Genomic DNA, 18,043 nt, shown 5'->3' with positions numbered 1-18,043 from the left:
GTTTAATGCATTGATGCATTCTCAAAGGTACCAATGAAGCCCTTATGATGACGGAAAACAAACAATGTTTACTGCTTGAAAAAAGACTGAATTATGCCACACAGCTTGTACTCTGCTGTAACACCCATCGATGCGAATTCACTGATGAGTTTGTCAAGAGCGACCACCTTCACCACCAGGGGGGGAGCTTGATTTTGGTTGCTATCTGGGTAACGGCGTATACATTTCCGACCGACGCGCCGAAGTCGCCTACATCGCTGTTGTTCGATGCACCAACATCGCGTGCATAATTAGATGACGCTTGCCTCGAAATTTTATTGCCCCTGGCAATGCGGTCGTTTTTTGCAGGGCTCGAGCCTGCCTTCCTCTTCTTCTTGCTCATGACACACTACGCGAAGCGTCCAATTTATGACGCGGAAAAAAAACCCCACGATACGAATAACGCGAACAACGAACAGAAAAGCCAAACGACGATATCCAAGTTGGATTACAAATGGTGGGGTCCAATCTTAGATCGAAGCGCAGCGAAAGCAAAGTGAACTGGATTGCTCAACAGTCCGATGCCGAATGAAAGATGGCCTCAGCGAGAACCATTGTTTATACTCTAGGCAAGTATTCCCCTCCATTCTTCTACTTTTCCTTTGTTCACGGAGACTTTAACTCCTACGATTTCCCCTTCGTTGGTCGTCGATAAGTTGCTCGTTATTGACAGCTCTGTTCGGGACAGCACATAAATGGACAGAACAAATGTATGGGAAAATGGAAACGCCTAAAGTTTATATGAATTTTAACCATTTACAAACCAGGGGATTCTAATGTCTAGTATATTGAACAAATCTTAGGGAATTTCCGATTCGTTTGGTATGTAAATCGCCAAAATCCGTTCATTGCAAAAGTAGTTATGAACGTTAACTTTATTTCATAAAAACGTGACCTGTTTTCTGATTTGGCACCCTTAATGAAAGACGTAGTTCTACGTCAAAAATCCGACCAGTACGACACACATACCCAAATTTAATAAGACCGCAAAGGTTTAATTTCAAAATTCAATTTGCTGATGGTTATATTTTGGTTTGTTAGTTAACAGAGAAGCGATATTAGGTATGCAAGGAAAAATAAATTAATTTTTGAGTGGAAAATTTAAATTATTGAAATAATTGTACTGGTGGGGTAAAACGAACAGTTGCCAGTGGGAGTGAGATGGACTGTGAAAAATCTGTTCATTCTATTCATAAGGAATGCCCTGCGTCTATAAACGGAAATTAAATCGCCAAAGATGGACTGTCTAGAAGCTGACTGGAATAAAAAGAAAAATAGTTGAGGGTTTGCTCGCTTATACTGCTGAAAGCACAATATCACTTCCAGGTGGATTAATTCTATCTTTTCATCATTTAACGGACATTCGTGATCAGTGATGGTAAAAAATCACATTCAACGATCAATGTTTTAAAATCACCCCCAGCAGGCGATGCTCTTTTATCCTTCATATGTACACAGAGAGAATACTTGGAACGGTGAGCTACCTACTTCTACTACTCAAGGTTTATCGTGAATGCAAGCCACAAACGATTAATCCCATCCCATAGAGCGGATGATGAGTTCTTGATCGGAAAGTGTGCAAGAGACGATCAACTGAAATCTTACGACACTCGTCGAGGGATTTTTAATTCTCTATTGCACTGACCGCAGTGAGTGGCTGACTCAGTCTCGTGTCGATTTTATTTTGCTGTCGTCTCCCGCCCGATAAACAGCAGACGGGTAATGGATGCAATTGATTAATTTTATTACCAGCAGATTTGGGCGAATATCATCCCGCTCAAAATCTTTTTTTAGATTCCAATAATTCTGAATATTCACATTTCTCTTCAAATACCGTTCTGAATCATATTTCGTACGCTTAAGGCATATGATGCAGAAAACTGATCTCAACTTTATGCACAGGTATTATTTGGTTGATATTTTTAATAAATTAGCCCAATATGCTATAAGCTTTCTGCTTTGGTACCTTTTTGATTGAAAACATAAAAAAAATCATCGAATAAAATGCTTTTCAAATCAAGCGAATCAAAATCAAACTTCGGACACCATTTATAAAAAAAATCGAATTTCGGACAGATTGAATTCAAATTTCGGACACTTTATTTTGTAATTTTTTGAACGAAAATTACATTACACTTGATTATATTTTAGAGTCCACTGCGAAAAACTTACCAAGCAATCACAGTAACCTGATAACGATGATGAGAACTGATGAAACACGAGATAATTTTAAATATTGATGAAGGGGTAAATTCTACGTGCTCACGATAGGCACGTCAAACACAAACAATGATGAGTGAATTTTGTATTTTGGATGGATTTTTTCCTACTATATAATAATTCAAATGTAAATCTCAAATGAAGTGATAGTGAAACCAAGGGATTACTATAAAGAAGCAATTGTGATATTAATTTCATAGTTATACCATCAGTGCATTAAGCATTTCAAGATATTAGAACAAAGTGTCCGAAATATGATTCAGAATGGTATTTTATCTAATAATAATTCAATTAGTGATTTCACGAAACACTTTTCGAATACAATGGAATTTAAGATCCTTTTTTATTTTGTAGATAAAACGGATCACATATTTGATTAATTCTGTGTGGTTACGTTTTTCGTTGCAAATAAATGTAATGAATTAGTATGGACATATGTTATTCATATATCGTGGACTTCTGACACATGTGGCAGTAGATTTATTGAACGATCAATGTTTTTTTTTCGTAACCCTTCAAACTTGTTGCATCTCTTGAGTGTACATACTGCTTTGTCCGCAGATTTGTTTGGTTGAATCTGGTTAATTCCAGGTATTCAATCTCCATATTGTCGAATAAATACTGTTGGAACAATCGGTATCGCAGAAAATGATTATCAGCATCCTACCTAATCATCAAACGGTATGCGAAGAATTTAAGTGAACTGACGGCATTGGAATATATGTTTTGTGAGGACCACACAATTATTATCAGAGCGGATAAACGTCCGACTGGAAGTCATGAACATTAATTTAATGTTCCCAAGATAAATTTATCCTTTGAAGGTCGTTAACCTTCATAAAGATGATCAGATGGAATATATTCCAATGTCGTCTGGAATAACCTTATGATCGTGATGTTGTTTTTTGCTATTGTTCTTATGTTTCATAACACGGCACTCTATTGATTATTCGCCGAAAATTGATAAAAATATCCTTGGGGTTAGCCTACGGTTTTAGTAGCAGTGCAATATGGTGATCCAGTCTCAGGATAAGAAAACATTTTAAAATAAAGCTTGATTTTTTTTTGAATGAATCAGTAGTTCAACAAAACGTCAAAGAATTTCTCAGCTTTGTGATAGCAGATAATCATTACCCATTTGAGTTGTATGAGTATTCCCCCCACAAACTGTGGATAGTCTATCTGCATACAAATTATGTAGAATTCCACAATCCTAAAATTTTATGAGTAAATATTTACGCGCTTACACAAAAAACACATGTTGACATATATGCGCTAATTTATGTTTTTGATGATCAGTAATCAAGGTCTTTTCTAACCACAAGTTTGCTCGGGCCCGAAAGGAGTGTTCTGTATTTGGGCTGGCGGAAAAATATATCTCGCAAGACCACGTGTTCGATATCGTAATAGCCTTGGCCAATAACGCATTTACATTAACTCATAAAATTATTTGATTTGAGGGGGATTATTGTTTGTAGTCTCTTGTAGATGAATTTTAGCACCATCTGAGAAATCCTCTGTGGAACATTAAACATTAATGTCGTCCTATCTGCTGTAGCGCATTTTTTCCTTACACAGTTTCATCGAAGTAAAAGCGCTCGGAGAGGAAAATTGAACGCCCGGACGAGAGAGCGAGAATCGTAAAGCGTACGTCATAGAGATACTCATTCCCAAGGAGCAAATTCTTGTTTGGAGTTGTAAACAAAACGAGGAAGGAGAGTCAGTCTAGAAATGCTTTGGTCAACTCAGAGTTACCAAGAGAAAATCATTTGGTTATGATGGGAGAGGATTAATAGTTAGTCGCAGTTTGCACAGATTGCGATCTGTGCAGTTTGCGATTAATCGTAAATCGCATCATGCTCCCTTGTTTTCCATCCTTGTTCGTGATTAGCTCAGACCTTGGTTAAATGAAATTATCCCACTTACGAGCAATAAACTTCTACGCTTCGTGTATTACAAACCTGTTCATATTCCCCCCGCTAATGTCCATATTACCCGCATCGAAAAAAAAAAAAATTAAGTAAACGACATTGAAAAACACTTTTTTGTAAAACATTTGGCCGATTATTTCGAATAATAGTACAGGCCGGACTCGATTATATACAGACTCGATAACATGTGATTCGTTTATATACAATTTTGGATTCAATTATATACAGTTTAAAATAATTTTGACGTGGGACTACGTCTAACCGGAATATATAGGGGGTAAAATGCGGGTACGATAACCACGCTCTGGATCGGTTATTCAAGATTGCATTAAAGGATATGCTTTCATATCTTCTGCTCACTGAATTCCTACGCATACCATTTGATGATCAGGCAAGATGTTGATAACCAATTGCTGCGATGACGCCTATTTATTAAACAATATGCGTTCGACGTACATGTCAAAATCGAAACTGAGTGCCTGAAGTTCATCAAATCAAGCAAATTTGCAGTTCGAGAAATACGTACACCTGAGAGATGCAAACTTCAGAAGGAAACGTTAAATAAAAAAATCGTTTGAATATTCTTCCGTTCACTTGTTTTGTCCTAGGCATCATACCAAACGTAAAAGGACTGTCATTAAATTTACTTGTAACAAAGAACATAATCTATCACAATGCAAGAATTGACCTTATATGGCTTTATACAATCTTTTTACTCACAAAGCAAATATATTGAATTCAATTGAATTCTGGAATTGTTTCATTCAATCAAAAATTTAATCAATAAAAACAAATTATCATTAAGCTAAGATAGTCCCACGTCAACCTTGCGGTTATATCATAGATATAACCCACCCATTTTTTTTTTACACTTTTAAAATGACTGTTTTTTAAGAAAAATGTAACCTTTGAACGTTAAAATGGAATTTAAGTGGCTATTTTATGTACAGTGGGATAAAAATCGTGATTTTTGAAGATTTTGCTTGAATTTTCACCAGGAATCGTTTATATCGATATTGCAGCCAAATTAAGAAAGATAGAAGTTGTGCGTCAAAGAAAAAATGCGTAGAGCGATTAAGGAACTTCAATTTATTTGATAGAAACAATCTAGTTTAATATAAATTTTTAGGATAAAATTAATAATAACACATTAAAAATTATTAACTTTTATGTGTTTCACTTCCAAAATATTATTAAAATCCACTAATTTAGTTGTTCCACTACCATATCCTGTACTAAATTTTATCATCTTTCAAATGAAAGCATCAGAATCGAATTACGAAGCGTACTTTTTAATTCAGAGCCAGTTTGAGGCAACAGAGTCCGAAACAAAAAAAAAGCTCTATAACTCTGTTATTGTTGAAATTCGAACATATAGGTTAGAGAATTTTTTTCGTCAAATATAATCGTCTATCACCTCGTGAGAGAATCTGGATAAATTTATTTTTTTCATGTGAGAAAGGTGCTTTCTGACTTTAAGGGGATAAATCCAAAAATAAAATTCTTCTTTTATTTTCAAAAAACGAAAAATACATGCAAAAAAAAAACAAATAAAGAAAAAAATATTTTGACTCGATTATATACAGGATTCGATTATATACATATACAGTGAAAAGAAATGAAAAACTGTATATAATCGAGTCCGCGCTGTATATTGAATCGTAAGAAACTGCATTCATGTTTTGGGAAATATGAGTTTTCCAAAGTTCCTTGAACAAGTCCGTCTTACCCCACTTCCCCTAAACGCTATAAGTCAAAGAATGGATTGAAGCCCGAAAAAAATTTTTTTGAATTTGCAAGAAATGGGATCTACATGCGATTCTACATGAAAAAATATATATAACGTTTTATTCTAGGACTAACCATTTCCGCGATATATCCATTTTTGTATAGTGAAAATAATGTTAGAGAAATTTCCATACGATGTCGGATCCAGGGCCTCCAAAGATGTCGGGCTCTGGTCTTAGTCGTAATGTTCAGCAGCAATATGCATTTTCCAATATTTCACGAACATGATTTTTATAACTAGAAAACGGTTAGTCCTAGGATAAAACGCTATATAAAATTATTCATGTAGAATCACATTTTTATGTTATTTTTGTTAAATTGTCACGATTTCAGAAAGTATTGAATTTTTATAGATTTAAAAAATATCATATCTCCATTTTGAGTGAGTTTACTACGGCACCACTGTATGTCAAACTTTGTTAAATTAGAACGATTTTTACGAAAAAAATTAACAAATAAAAATTGAAAAAGGAGGGAAGTGTATCGAGATATGAAAGTTTTTAGGGCCTGATTCTCGAATACACTTTACGGTGGAAACGAAACAAACGGTACGCCATTGAACTACGTTTTACGAGTTAGTGATGTGTCGAAGATAATAATGAGTTTTCAGGCAGAATGAGCACTTTTCAAATAAGAAATCATTAATGAAAATTAACATCTTCGTACCAAACTGGTATTAATGTGAGTGGAAAACTTTGTTTTCTTCATGTGATATAATAATCTCATACAAAAATTTCATCTGAAGATAATTTGATATTACAATGATAAGTTTAGCAGGAAACTAATCTCGTATCCAGATGTCGACACCTTACCGTTGTCATCGCGGATACGTTTCATTCCGTTTCCACCGAGAAGTGTATTCGAAGTGTATTCGAGAATCAGGCCCGTTAATATTAAATTAAATTTTTGAGTGAGATTTTTTAACATTGCATTTTGAATGTTATTTTTCTTAAAAAGTTCATTTGTTTTAGTTCAGATTTTGCGTCACGATTTTTTGAAAGAAAGCTGAATGATTTTGAATATACCTTATAAAAAACAATCGTGATTTAAATTGGTCATATAATAAAGAAAATTGTGATTTAGGTAATTCGACGAAGTTTGCCGGGTCAGCTAGTTTTCTATATTTATCCAGTGCATAAAAATCATCTTCTTCTTTAAAAAAAATATTTCATATAATCAAATACAATCAAATACAAGCGTTGCTTGATTTCTGTGTTTCTATGTTTTTTTTAACGTTTATGTTCCTGGCAACATTGAGATGATTTCATGGGTGGATAATTTTTGTCATAATATTTTTTTTGAATCTAAAAATACGTATTTGAAGAACACATCGGCGAAAGGGTATCATTTATTTCACATGTTTCTCAACAATATTCTTCTTTGTTTTTAAGAGGCTTTAAACTTTGCAGTTCATTCGCCTCTATATAATAACTATAATATCTATAACAGTATTGATCTGACTGAGATCGGATTACCGATGAAAACGCGGCAGTGCGGTAAAATTGGTTACAGCATGAAGATGGATTCTGGATAAGATTTGCTCTGTATATTGATTTCAACCAAACACAACGAATGTCAAATTTGGTGCCACGAGTACCATTGTCCTCAACAGAATATGAGTACCAACACTTAACGAATTCCCGTGAAAACAATGGGTAGATCAACTCTACACAGTACTACAGTAGATCATCATACGACCTGTGGTAAAAGGCAAAGTCAGCAATAGAGAATCAATGTGAATTGTCTTTCTTTTTTCAAGGACCGCCAAGAACGCATGCCATAGCAGCAGATTTTTTGTTTGTTTGTGAAATAATTGTATATACTTAGTACCAATTTCAAATAAAATTCAACTACAGCTCGGTAAGATATCTTGATTGTAACTTTCTATATGTCCTTTTACAATAAACTGTGTTTTTATTTTCTTACAGTACCGCACCTAGGACAGAACAAACAAAAGAACAAAACTCTGAAGGTTCGAGACACACTTACGAATAATGCAAAAGTGTATCAAAAAACATAATAAAACCCATATTGAAAAGCCTAAACGAAGGTGCAAAAGTACCAAAAAGACCTCGCAGAAATTCGAGATGTTAGAAAGGTTGGATATGATGCATGAAAGCGACCTTGATGAATGGCCGAATGAAGTCAGCGAACAAGTGTCCCGCAGGGAAACCATGAATGTGAATATATTCTCAGGAACTGGTACATGGACAAGCATTACAAAATAAAAAAGCATCATCTACAAATTGTTCCAAATTATTTGGTATTGATTACCATAGCAGCATCCTCAGACAGCAATGCTTTGTAGGACTGTCGATGTGACTTCAAGTTAAATAAACGGTCAAACAATGAGGCATAGTTTGGAAAAAATGTATCAGTTTTATTTATTTTTATATACAAAACACCTCCAGGAATCAAACTTTCAACAAAATTTATAATTCCAACGATTATTGTACGTAGTTCAACAAGACAAATCGACCGCATAATGGAATAGGCTGGTCTGTTATAGCGCATTAACAGATGATATTTTTTTAAACTCGTAATTGAAAATTCCATAGATACTAATCAATGCATAGTGCTCCCAATTTTCGAGAATATTCATAGACTCATAGTAATCATTCGTAGATTGTTTAATGCGTTTACTACGTGTTTGAACTTAAAATGCTGGCAAAACCAACCCACTAATAGCCGTTGTTCTCGATTATGTTTTCACCGGTTATTCACTCATGCTCACTGTTTGCAACTAACTAATGCATGGTTTCATCAAGAATGAGCTATTCGTCAAATGATGGCAGCATATATTCACGTGAAAAATCGTCCAATTTGAAACCATCATGCTGATGATTTGTTTGGTTCTCTAATTGGCAATTTCAAGCCAATTCTAAGCTGACGGTAAATGGATCTGTTGTTTGACTGTGGTCCTTATTAATTCGATACTCTTCCATCAATCAGTGCAGTGATTAAATGTTTGGAATTGATTTTTCCGGAGTAATTATAAGTTTTTCACATCACGCTGCATAAAACTGATGTGGTTCAATTATTTCAATTCGACTGCATGATGAGAATACGCGAAATATTTTAGACGATCGGATAGCAAAGGTTTCGAAGTTGGAACAACTGTACGACAATCACGATAGCTGGTCCTGAGGCAGAATCCCAATCACCTAGCGGCCGTTTTGCTCGAAACACTCATAATGTATAACTTATAAAATCAAACATGTATAACTAATTCTATATAGTTGGTTGATATTGTAATACCATAATGTACCGCGATCGGCAGAGAGCTTCAGAGAGTTTCTTCTGAAACTTGAATATTGTGAACGCTAACTTGTCACAAGGACAATCAGAATTTCCTCTGCACCAATAGAATTCAGAAGAAAGAAAGTCGTGTTTGTTCCCAGAATCAGTGTTCAATGAATACTCTCCTTTGTTTTCGCTCTACAATTGATGGAAAATTACATAAGGGGGGGTCTCTGTCTGGAAGGTGAATTTTCGTGATTTTTTTCGGATATTTTGGTTACTGTTCAAGGTATATTTTAAGATATTTTTTCCATTTTTTGAGTGCACGAAGAATTATTATTACGCTGTTGACTGCTGGATGTGTAGATGCTGTCTAAAAATCGGTACCTCGCTGATGGTATCAGTTTTGGAGCAACGGGGTGTCGGAGAACGATTTCCATTGAATGTTTATGACGATACCTAAAGCGTTACATAGAGGTTTTTGAAAATTCGAAAAATTGGTGGACATTTTGGTTAAAAACGATTTATTTTTCAAGAAACATCGATGATGAGCTTCTACATAAAAAATCGAAAAAATTGAGATATCAAAAAACGACTACATGCTAATAACAACTGAAAAACATGGTTTCGTGAAAAAGGCATTTAAAAATTGAAGTTTTTACGCGGTATTTTTACTCGGTTATTTATTACGGTGTTTTTTACGCGGATTTTGAAATTCACGCGTTTTTTTAAGCGGCAGGTATTAACCACGAAAAAAGTGACCCCAGTGCACAATGTTCCAGGAGATGCATTTAAATGGAAATTAGCATTTAGAGCTCGACAGTTATTCTCTAGACAAATACTGTCTTAGACAAAGTTGTTACTCATGATAGAGCGCTCGTTTTTATGTTATTAAAAAATAGGGTAACCAAAATTGTCGATGAAATAAAAAATCTAACTTTTTTTATTTTTATAGATAGAGGTAAACATAGTTCAGCAATGTTGTAGCTCCAATTATTTGAGACATCTTTGTAGAACAAAGTTTTTCTCTATTTCTTGAAATAACCGATATAGCGTTTTTTTTCTAAGTAACGTTAGGGTCACCATGAAAAAAACTGTTTTTTTGCTTTTATTTTTATATTTCAAATTTTACATGCAACCTGTCTTCGAAAGACTTTTTGAGCTTACTAATACAAACATTTTTCGATGCAGCACATGTCAATATCTTCACTTTAAGTTATTCTTTAAATATCAATAACTTTAAGTATTCACTTTAAAGTTATTGATATTTCTTCCCAAAAAACATAATCTTTTTATTTGTTTGTCATTCTTTCTTATTGGCGACATTTGAAAGAGCATATTTCACTCTACATGATGTGTGATTTTCAAAACCATGTTATTTTTTATGTTTGAGTAAATTAAAATTGAAATCATAAGTTTTTGGGTAAAGAACCATTAATAACTTTAAGTAGGATTAAGATATAGACAAGTTCTGCATCGAAAAATGTTGGTATCGATAAGCTCTGAAAGTTTTGATGTAGAATTTGAAATATAAAAGTAAAAGCAGAAAAAAAACACAGGTTTTGTCATGATCACCCTAATGCAACTTAGAAAAAGGCGTTAAATCGATTATTTGAAAAGATAGAAAAAAGCTTTGTTCTACAAAGTTGTTTAAAATAACTGGGGCTACAACATTGTTGTGCTATATTTATCTCCATCTATAAAGATAGGAAAGTTAGATTTTTCATTTCATCGACAATTTTGGTCACCCTATTTTTGATAACATAAAAATGAGCGCTCTATCATATGTAACAACTTTGTCTAAGACAGTTTTTGTCTAAACAATAAATATCTCCCACAAAGTTATTTTTAGCGCCTCCTATCTGAGTTGCATTAGAGTAACAATGAAAAACCGGGTTTTTTACTCTAACTGTTATATTTAAAATTCTACATCAAAATGGTCTTCGTCCGATTTTTAGAGCTTATCAATACCAACATTTTGCAATATGGCAATATCTTAATCCTGCTCAAAATTATTGAAGGGTTTTCATCCAAAAACTCATGGTCTCAATTTTAATTTACTCAAACACAAAAAATAACATAGTTTTGAAAATCACATATTATATAGAGTGATATCTGTTCTTTCAAATTCCGTCAACAAACATTTTTTATGTTTGCCCCAGAAAGAATGACGAACAAATGAAAAGAGCGTGTTTTTTGGGAAGAAATATCAATAACTTTGAGTAAAGTTGAGATATTGACAAGTTCTGCATCGAAAAATGTTTGTATTAGTAAGCTCTAAAAGTCTTTCGAAGACAGGTTGCATGTAAAATTTGCAATACAAAAGTTAGAGCAAAAAAACAGTTTTTTTCATGGTGACCCTAACGTAACTTAGAAAAAAGGCGCGATATCGGTTATTTCAAGAGATAGAGAAAAACTTTGTTCTACAAAGATGTCTCTAATAATCGGAGCAACAGCATTGTCGAACTATATTGAGCTCTATCTATAAAGATAAGAAAGTTAGATTTTTTATTTCATCCAAAATTTTGGTCACCCTATTTTTGACAACATAAAAACGAGCGCTGTATCATGAGTAACAACTTTGTCTAAGACAGTTTTTGTCTAGAGAATAACTGTCAAGATCTAAATGCTAATTTCCACTTAAATGCATCTCCTGGACCATTGTGCAGTGTAAGCAGATTTTATATGCTAATTGATGTGACTTTTTACGAAAGTATTGATTATATCACTGATTAGTAGCTGAGAAATAAAAGAAGAAACAGATATCATGATTGTAGCATGCAAAAAAATTCTGTAAATCAATTATTAGAATATAAGTATATTTTTACGCAGATTTTGGAATTTACGTGGTTTTCTTTTACGCGGTTTTTTACGCGTCACGTAAAAATCAAAACCAGTGTATATCCCTTGAGGTGGCCTCATGTTTCTGGCTGTAACTTTCCAACGAAATCAAATATTGAAAAATCGACCTTCAAATATTGAAAATTCGACCTACCAGACAAGGGTTCCGTAAATATTCTTATGAGATGTAAAGGACACTGTGTCACACTATTATTCTCTAGTATAAATCTATTGAAAGTCATTTTTTTAATATTTACTTCGATCTTCTATTTACTGGATAAGACTGTTCGACTTTGTGTAAAATACATCAAAGTTGATGTTGAGTCAATGGATACATTTAGATATTCTACATTGCATATCATTTTCCGATAAACAGGAAAACTATCTAAATACCACCCTATAAATAGAATACAAAACATACATTTGATAAAAAAAAAGGTTTTTGAATAATTTGGTTGCTTGGATTGAATAGTTCAAACAAGTATTATTTCAATAACTTTTGACGTAGGACTACGTCTTTCATTTCTATAACGGGGTGTAAAATCAAAGTATCGAAAACGAAAGCGTTACGCCGGAGAACGAGATCTTGAGCGTTGATAGCTCCTAAACAATCGAACGAAATAGTATGATAAACACTTCATTCAAAAGATAAAATGTCTACGCGTTATATACTTGTTACTTTTTCATCCAAAAACTTGTTTCAATAGCCTGGAGCATGTTGTCGCTGTTGTGGTGAAGCTAACTTCGTTTATCGTGAAAGTGCTCATGAACGTTGTCACCAAGGCCTGTTTGTGTACCTTAGGCCAGAAGGGAATCCATCAGGAAGAGAGTGATGCCACAAACGGTTCCGCTTGAGACATCGGAGCAGCCACCACACACACACATACACGCGCGTAACTATTTTCGTTTGGTTGCCATCCAGCATCGAGAAGATTCCGGAATCATCATTGCTGAAAAATAATCTCTAGTTTCCCTTGGAATTGAAAAGTACATTCATGCGAGAGAGTTTATTTTAATGTTTTCTATCCATATAACACTGCAACCAAATACATTTGGTTTTGTGATTTTTCAATCAAGTGCAATGAACAGGTGGTTATCGAGTTAGCATTAACCACAGGTGGGCTTCGAGTATCAAGGAGAATCTGAAAAGATGTTATCGTTATCGTCAAGAACAATTAGCAGGAAAGCTTCTGAAGATTATTCTTCCCCATCAGTAGGATATTTTCGTATCCAATATTGGATGCGCGCGCAACGAAAAATGTTTCGCATCGCGAAAATCATATAATTTTCAATCGATTATTGCTCAGTCATTGTAGTTTCAAACTCAGAGAGTTTATTCGCCTCTATTTTATTTATTTTTTATTCTTTATTTTTGAGACATTCAGCCTCCTGGGCTGGGTTCGTCTCAGTCATTCGCCTCTAGTTTACCTTCCAAATTGCCATCGTAAATCCCTTCTCTCGATTCAATTAGGGGCATAAATCATACTTAAGCGATACTCTGGTGGTGAAACGCATTCATTTTTTCGTGAGGACTGTGATATTCCGTAAAACACCGATTTATCTTTCATGTAAATACGCCTAACAATAACTCATATTCTATCTTTTTGACGTATCAATCTGAGCTCTCTTTTTGTTTACCATCCCTCATCAGAGCTACACTCTAATTCAGGATACCACATCCTCCCCCGACAGGAACAATAATAAGAATAGAATGTAATCTAATCAATAGATGTAATGCCCAGACTTTCGAAAGGAGTATTTCCAATTCTTGTATTCTTGAAAACTAAGTTACCGCAGCATCTCTCGTACCATCAAAGTTTGTTTATTCAATTGCTAGTTATGCCCCATCCTCCGGAAGCACTAAAACGATCAATAAACGAAATATGTCTGAAGCGTGATATTGAAAAAAATTAATACTTTTTTTAATCATTCGTCCTGTTGATTATTTATTGTTTTAATTTGGAATATAACGTATCGATACTTTCAACTGATTCTAAGATTTTTTTGTTTGTTGCTGGACAATGGCTAATTGACTGTCTTAGAATTTTTTTTCTTGATTGTGTTGTGAATAAATAGAATTTGAAATGATTACGAGCTGACCTTGGGCTTTACCCGACTTAACTTACTTACGTGCAATAATTCTGGCCTTGAGTTGAACTCGGCGCAGATCTAACTGAATATTGACCTTGGGCTGAACCCGACTCAATATGGTGAATCTATAGATTTTGACATTCCTACAAGCTGGCCTTGGGCTTTACCCGACTCTGTTTTGCATGCAATGATTCTGGCCTTGAGCTGAAACTCGGCGCAAATACAATCAAATATTGGTCTTGGGCTGAACCCGACTCAATATAGTACATTAATCGTATTTAATATAACTAGAAGCTGGACTTGGGCTTTACCCGTCTCAACTATTGTATCCTAAAAATAATCTGACGTAAAATCCAACTCAACTGTTCAGTTCACAAGATTCTTCGTTTTAACAATAATATTTATTTTCTTGTTCTATATTTTATGACATTTTCACATAGCCAAACATATAGTTTGAGAAATTTGAAAACATGTTTTCTGTCATACTAGCAACACTATCAGGTAACATCGAATGGGTTAAGATTCAACTTCAAACAAATGATCACTAAATCAACGATAGTCCTACGTCACTTTTGCGGTTATACCATAGATATAACCCACTTCCTGTTTTTCTAGCTACTATTGACAAGGTTAACCATGTAAAACTAACGAACAACACGAAGTATCTATGCAACCATTCCATGTCAAAACGGTATACTTTTTATTTTTTCATTAGTCTGTCCATTTCTATTTTAGGGTGGCTGAAAATATAAATTTTTCTTCTTTTTCCAAAAATAACTATTTTCAAAAATTCATCAAAGATTCAGGTGATCGATATATCAAATTAAGTAAATGAACTAGTCTTCTTTGGAAAAAAAATCGTTTGCGAAAATATTGGATTTTGTTTTCATAATTATTGATGGCTTTTTTTATAGTTTACATAGTCTCGGGATCAAAGACGCTATTTGTTTTATATTTTACTTAAAAACTGAGATTTTATACTATAAGTTATCTGAAAGTTTAGATGATCGATACGTCAAATTGAAACCAATGAACTAGTTTTATTTACGCTTGCAAAAAATTGAATTTTGCTTCTATAAATATTGATTGAATTTGTTTTTTCAAGTTTGTATGGTTTCGAAACGAAGGGCGTTATTTATTTTATATTTTTCTCTTGAAAGCTGAGGTTTTTTTACATAACATATTTAACGGAGAAGTGCTTTTTTCGACTTTGAGTTGTACTAGACTTGATCTATGCGAATAGCATCCAATTCTTTCGCTGGTGTGGTAAACTCATTGACTTCAATTTTATATGACGATTATCTGAATCGGTCCAGTAGTTCAAAAGTTATAATTTTTTTGAAAAAAGGTGTGAAATGTCACCTTTACAACGAGCCTAAAAGGTGACATTTCTCTCTTAACCGTTTGAGTGCGGAGCAAATTTTGTGAGCACAGCCCAAAAATGCGGATGAGTTTGGATATATTTGAAATAAAATAAGTAAAAAAATGTTTTAAGTTAAACGGTTTAATTGTGATTTAACATAATAATGTACTGAAAGCTAGAAAATAATTTGGCAAGTAGCAGTTAGCAGTTATCACACCTCTCCTTCATTAGTCTAGGGCATTGATAAGACTAAAATAAAATCGTGGTGCTGATTCTCTTGGGCTGAAAGAGAAGGAATGGAACGAGGAAGGTAGGATGAGTGAACCCACACAACAACTATTTGAACAATGGGAAAACTAATCAAAATACTCATCCAAATGTGTATCGGAAGGTAAATTCAAGAACTGCTGAATAATCATTATTTTTAGGAAAGAATTCGAAAGTGGATAATTCAATGAAGGCAAAAAATAAAACCAAACGGCTAAATATGAAAAAGGAATTTCTTCGAAAAAGTTGGACGATAAAGTCAAAGAAGGGTTGTGTCTGAGACACGACCGCATAGTTGACGTAGGATTCCGTTAGGCTATCTGTTTATTTTGGATATTTTTGGAGGATTAAACTCTTTTATAATGATTTGGTGGCCCGTTTTGTTTGGTTGTTGGGTATTGTTTGTTCACTCCACCAGTGTTTATAATCGAGTGATGATGACAGAAGGATGATAATCAGTCGTTAGACGGTGCGTATCAGATAGAAGATGTCGAAGTGGAATTGGATGAAAACCGCCCTCTGTGATTCTAGACGAGATGTCTCCTGTGTTATGTATGGATGAAATGAAGAAAAAAAAAACTCATCAATGTAATATAAGATAATTATACCGAACACAATTATCAATTTTTCTCATCAGTAAAAACATGTTACTTCAATATAGAGAAAACACATTTGAAATGCGAAAGGTGATTTTCATTTATAATTTTTACTTTCTGCGTGTTTATTCAACCCAATATAAAGCATGTGGGAAATCACTTTTTCGAATATTTCTTCACTTTTCCAACTTTTTTCGCCGTTTGAACTTACCTTGGGTAAAAATGAACACAACAAAACAAACGGCTTTAACCGAGCGACAAGTTCTCGAGCGGGAACACACCCTGGTTTCTATTTATGAAAATTGAAGTAAATCGTTTCATATATCAAGTCATTTTTAACACAAATGCTACCATATACAATTTTACACTTACACTTGTGCTACATTTTTCACATTACACGATCGGTCATTGATATGGAATTTCACGAAGCAACCAACATTAAAATTTCTTTTTTTGAATTTAAATTTTGTTTGCTAAAATTAATCGTATCACTCACCTCACTTGCAATATAAAAAATTCCCCCAACTTGCATATACATATTTGCAATGCCGATTTCCCTCGGGCACCTTGGTTTATTTTCTTTGAAAAAAAAGATACATAGCTTGAACGTTGCGCTAAGTAGTTTTTGAGTAGGGCGGAAGGACTAAATTTCTTTAAATGGCTTCCACGAAACATGGCAATTCATTTCTCCATCATCATCCCATCACTTTCCTAACAACTCATGACTCAAACATTGGGGCAAGTTTCTGACAAAAACCTTTTCCTTTGTCGAACAACTGAGCTTGAGCTTGGGTAGACTGTACACTTCGTAGTTACTCTCCGTGATTGACCTGAACCAGCGCAATTAAACGAAGAACACAGCGAATGACGCTTGGAAGTAGCAAATCATTCTCATTGTGCTAGTTTCGATGAATCAAGTTTTAAATAGTCAATAACGACGCCGGTTATGTCCTGACAGTCATCAAGGAAAGGGATGGCTCGATTTACGGTTTTCCCAACACAAACTTCAAATCCAAGGAGCTTGGGGAAATCGGTGTTGCATATTCATGCAAGTTCGGGGTACTTTTGTTCCACCAAAATGTCTTTTCCTAACACGAATTTCAAAATCAATGGGTCTGGAAAAATCGGCATTGAAAACGCATGTAAGTCGGGGGATTTTTTGATGTAGGAATACGTCTAACCGTTCAATATAGGGGCCCATTTTAATATTTCAGTGTGAAAAAATGTGCAGTTTTTGAACACCAATACCTCCTCAATTAATGAATGGATTTTGGTTCCAAATACACACATTGATAGGAAATATTTTCAGCAATTGTTTATATGCTCACATTATGGGTTCTTAGCGATTGTGGGGGACGAAAAAACTATATGGCTATATAAAATGAGCGATGGTGGTGCTTGGCCACATTCTATCATCGGACGCCAAACAGGAAAGACGCTATCTTGATTGATTGATTTTAGTCATAAGAGATATCGCTGCATTTGCAGGGGATGAATGCGGTGAGATACTGCAAGGGGGAGAGACAGGAGTTTCTTAGGGATGTGGAGAGCCTATCGAAGTGTGTTAAAAGCGTTGGAAGCGTCGCGCCGAGTGAAGGAGATCCTAATCGCTGCATATACAAAACAATCAAAAATTGTCGTGTGGTGAGGTTTTACTCTATCCTTTC

General features: G+C 34.4%; 1 long non-coding RNA gene across 1 annotated transcript; it reads left to right on the top strand.

Annotated features, from left to right (window-relative positions):
* The first annotated feature begins 7,636 nt into the window (after positions 1 to 7,636).
* On the top strand, positions 7,637 to 8,352 carry LOC129771457 (uncharacterized). The gene is made up of 2 exons (XR_008742382.1): positions 7,637 to 7,838; positions 7,907 to 8,352. It is a non-coding gene; the product is annotated as an uncharacterized LOC129771457 (long non-coding RNA).
* The last annotated feature ends 9,691 nt before the right edge of the window (positions 8,353 to 18,043 follow it).

This window comes from Toxorhynchites rutilus, chromosome 2 (assembly GCF_029784135.1).
Source record: "Toxorhynchites rutilus septentrionalis strain SRP chromosome 2, ASM2978413v1, whole genome shotgun sequence".
Lineage (NCBI taxonomy): Eukaryota > Metazoa > Arthropoda > Insecta > Diptera > Culicidae > Toxorhynchites > Toxorhynchites rutilus.
The sequence above is the reverse complement of the archived record's forward strand: the minus strand, read 5'-3'. Positions and strand labels throughout refer to the sequence as shown.